Genomic DNA, 4,197 nt, shown 5'->3' with positions numbered 1-4,197 from the left:
TTTTTTTTTTTTTTTTTTTTTTTTTTTTTTTTTTTTTTTTTTTTTTAGATGGAATCTTGCTCTGTTGCCCACTGTGGCTGGAGTGCAGTGGCGTGATCTTGGCTTACTGCAAGCTCTGCCTCCTGGGTTCACGCCATTCTCCTGCCTCAGCCTCCCGAGTAGCTGGGACTACAGGTGCCCACCACCACGCCTGGCTAATTTTTTGTATTTTTAGTAGAGACGGGGTTTCACCGTGTTAGCCAGGGTGGTCTCGATCTCCTGACCTCATGATCTGCCCACCTCAGCCTCCCAAAGTGCTGGGATTACAGGTGTGAACCACCGCACCCGGCCACTATGTGGTCTTTATCCATTAATCATTTGATGAACATCTGAACATCTGAATTATTTCTATTTTTTGGCTATTATGAATAATGCTGCCATAAGCATTTTCATACTTTTTTTTTTTTTTTTGAGCCAGAGCCTCACTCTGTCACCCAGACTGGCATGCGGTGGTGCGGTCTTGGCTCACTGCCACCTCTGCCTCCCTGGTTCAGGTGGTTCACCCACTTCAGCCTCCTGAGCAGCTGGGACTACAGGTGCCAGCCACCATGCCTGACTAATTTTTGCATTTTTCATAAAGATGGGGTTTCACCAGGTTGGCCAGGCTGGTCTCAAACTCCTGGCCTCAAGTGATTCACCTGCCTCAGCCTCCAAAGTGCTGGGATTACAAGCATGAGGCACTACGACTGCCCACATACAATTTTTTTTGTAGAAATATGTTTTCATTTCTCCTGGGAGTACATAGGAGTGGAATTGCTGGGTCATATAGGAACTTTTTGTTTTGCTTTCTGAAAAACTGTTTTCCAATAGAGCTATACCATTTTACATTCCTATTAACAGTGTAGGAGGGTTCCCATTTCTCCCCTGCTCATCAGCACTTGTTATTATCAGTCTATTTGTTTATAGTCATCTTAGTTAGTGGATGTGAAGTGGTATCTCGTTGTGCTTTTGATTTGCATTTCTCTAATGACTAGAGATGCCATCTTAAAAAAATATTTTTCTTGGCCGGGCTCAGTGGCTCACGCCTGTAATGCCAGCACTTTGGGAGGCCAATGTGGGCGGATCACGAGGTCAGCAGTTCAAGACCAGCATGGCCAACATGGTGAAACCCCATCTCTACTAAAAATACAAAAATTAGCCAGGCATGGTGGCAGGCCCCTGTAATCCCAGCTACTCTGGAGGCTGAGGCAGGAGAATCGCTTGAACCCGAGAGGCGGAGGTTGCAGTGAGCCAAGACCACGCCATTGCACTCCAGCCTGGGTGACAGAGTGAGACTCTGTCTCAAACAAAAAAAAGTTTCCTTTTGTAGAGGTGAGGTCTTCCTACATTGACAAAACTGGTCTTGAACTCCTGGCCTGAAGCAATCCTCGGCCTCGGCCTCCCAAAGTGCTGGGATTACAGGCGTGAGCCACCACGCCCGGCCTTTGTTTGTTTGTTTGTTTGTTTTCTTTGAGATGGAGTTTTGCTCTGTCACCCAGGCTGGAGTGCAGTGGCTCGATCTCAGCTCACTGCAACCTTCACCTCACAGGTTCAAGCTATTCTGCCTCAGCCTCCCGAGTAGCTGGGATTACAGGCGTGCACCACCATACCCAGTTAATTTTTGTATTTTTAGTAGAGACAGGGTTTCACCATGTTTGCCAGGCTGGTCCCAAACTCCTGACCTCAGGTGATCCACCTGCCTCGGCCTCTCAAAGTGCTGGGATTACAGGCATGAGCCACTGTGCCCCCAGCAGCCAGTAATTATGTTTTTACATGCATTTGTCTTTTCTTTCCAGGTTAAAGAAATGTGTTCCTCATTCCAGCCCTTATCTACCAAGCTGCCTGTCGTTAGTTCTAAGACTCATGTTTGCTGTTTTCACATTTTAACATCTTGTAAATTAAAATGGTCTCTTCAATTCAACAAAATTTTAGAATTACATTCATCAAAGGTACAAATTACAGCTAGTCATTTTCTAATTCTTTTTCAAGATCTGCTTTTCTTGACCTAATAATGACTAGGGAGTTTGTGATTTCCCTGCTCTATGCTGAATCCTGGTTGGGTGAGTTAGGGCCAACTAGCCCAGGCTGTGTTAGTAACAGGCTTATCATAGAACCTGTTCTATGACAGTTCTTTAACTTTCAGGATATTCTCACAGGTTTTTAACCTAGTGTCTAAATATTCTGTCCTCCAGTGTAGCAAGTGTGGCGGCCCCAGTCTTACTTTTTTGTTTGGATTAAGCATCATCAGGGCTGGCGCAGTGGCTCACTCCTGTAATCCCAGCACTTTGGGAGGCCGAGATGGATGCATCACCTGAGGTCAGGAGTTTGAGACCAGCCTGACTAACATGGTGAAACCCCATCTCTACAAAAAATACAAAAATTAGCCGGGAGTGGTGGCAGGCAACTGTAATCCCAGCTACTGGGAGGCTGAGGCAGGAGAATCACTTGAACCCGGGAGGCAGAGGTCGCAGTGAGCCAGGATCACGCCACTGCACTCCAGCCTGGGTGACACACAGAGACCCTGTCTCAAAAAAAAAAAAAAAAAAAATCATCAGTTTTATTAAGAGACCACGCTGTTAGAAAATGAAGTTCCCTGTATCTAAGATTTCAGATCCCCGTTCCCCTCCTTTTTGCTGTTCAGTCACCTAGCAAACCGTGTTAGTGCTAGGGCAAACCAACCACCCTGATTTTTGTTGATATTAGAGAGTCAGGCTCTGACCTACTTGCCCATGTAAATAATAACCAATGTATCATGTATCTCATTATAATCAAATGTTGATATACCTTGATGATACCATGTACATATGTATGTCTGTGAAAAAAGGAAATATGAGCTGGGTGCGGTGGCTTATGTCTATAATCCCAGCACTTTGGGAGGCTGAGGCGGGCGGATCACCTGAGGTCAGGAGTTCAAGACCAGCCTGACCAACATGGAGAAACCCGTCTTTACTAAAAATACAAAAATTAGCCAGGCATGGTGGCGCATGACTGTAATCCCGGCTACTTGGGAGGTTGAGGCAGGAGAATGGCTTGAACTTAGGAGGTGAGCTGAGATCACGTCATTGCACTCCAGCCTGGGCAACAAGAGCAAAACTCAATTAAGAGATCGCGACCATCCTGGCCAACATGGCGAAACCCCATCTCTACTAAAAATACGAAAATTAGCTGGGCATGATCACGCGCACCTGTAGTCCCAGCTACTCAGGAGGCTGAGGCAGGAGAATTGCTTAAACCAGGAAGTCGGAGGTTACAGTGAGCTGAAATTGCGCCACTGCCCACTCCAGCCTGGTGACAGAGTGAGACTCTGTCTCAAAAAAAAAAGGAAATATGGGCCGGGCGCGGTGGCTCAAGCCTGTAATCCCAGCACTTTGGGAGGCCTAGACGAGCGGATCACGAGGTCAGGACATCGAGACCATCCTGGCTAACACGGTGAAACCCCGTCTCTACTAAAATACAAAACTAGCCGGGCGAGGTGGCGGGCGCCTGTGGTCCTAGCTACTCGGGAGGCTGAGGCAGGAGAATGGCGTAAACCCGGGAGGCGGAGCTTGCAGTGAGCTGAGATCTGGCCACTGCACTCCAGTCCGGGCGACAGAGCGAGACTCCGCCTCAAAAAAAAAAAAAAAGGAAATATGTTTTTCATGTATATGTCTAAATCTGCTCATTTGCATACCCATCTATCAGATGTCTGGAACTAATTTGATAGTCCTCCAAATTGTGTTCTTAAAGTTTTCATTAGATGGTAAAATAATTGTAGGGAGCAAACACTGAAATTGCTAGTAATTCTATTAAGGTTTTATTTAAAGTTGAACCACGACCTTCAAGCAGACACCATAATAGGAACACATCAGTGACATGAAGCTGCATAATTAAGAGGTTCACCCTTGAATGATCTAGCTCAGAGAACTTTGTCTGGAAGGTTAGCATCAAAGGAATTGCTAGGCTGTACATGTAGCCATGAGTTAAAACTGTGTGGCTTCAGGGCCACATAAAATTATTTACATTGGAATTGAGACCCTTTCTTGCAAATCAGCAAATATTCTTAAACCTGTATGAATGGACTGGAAAGTTAAATTTTCTAGTAGTAATAATATTATTACATAGCAGCTCCATCCCAATGGGATCATTGACCATTTTCACACTTTTTTTTTTTTTTTTTTTTTTTTTTTTTTTTTTTTTTTT

This window comes from Rhinopithecus bieti, unplaced genomic scaffold (genome assembly GCF_001698545.2).
Source record: "Rhinopithecus bieti isolate Rb0 unplaced genomic scaffold, ASM169854v2 scaffold_13709, whole genome shotgun sequence".
Taxonomy (NCBI): domain Eukaryota; kingdom Metazoa; phylum Chordata; class Mammalia; order Primates; family Cercopithecidae; genus Rhinopithecus; species Rhinopithecus bieti.
This window is presented reverse-complemented; position numbering follows the sequence as displayed.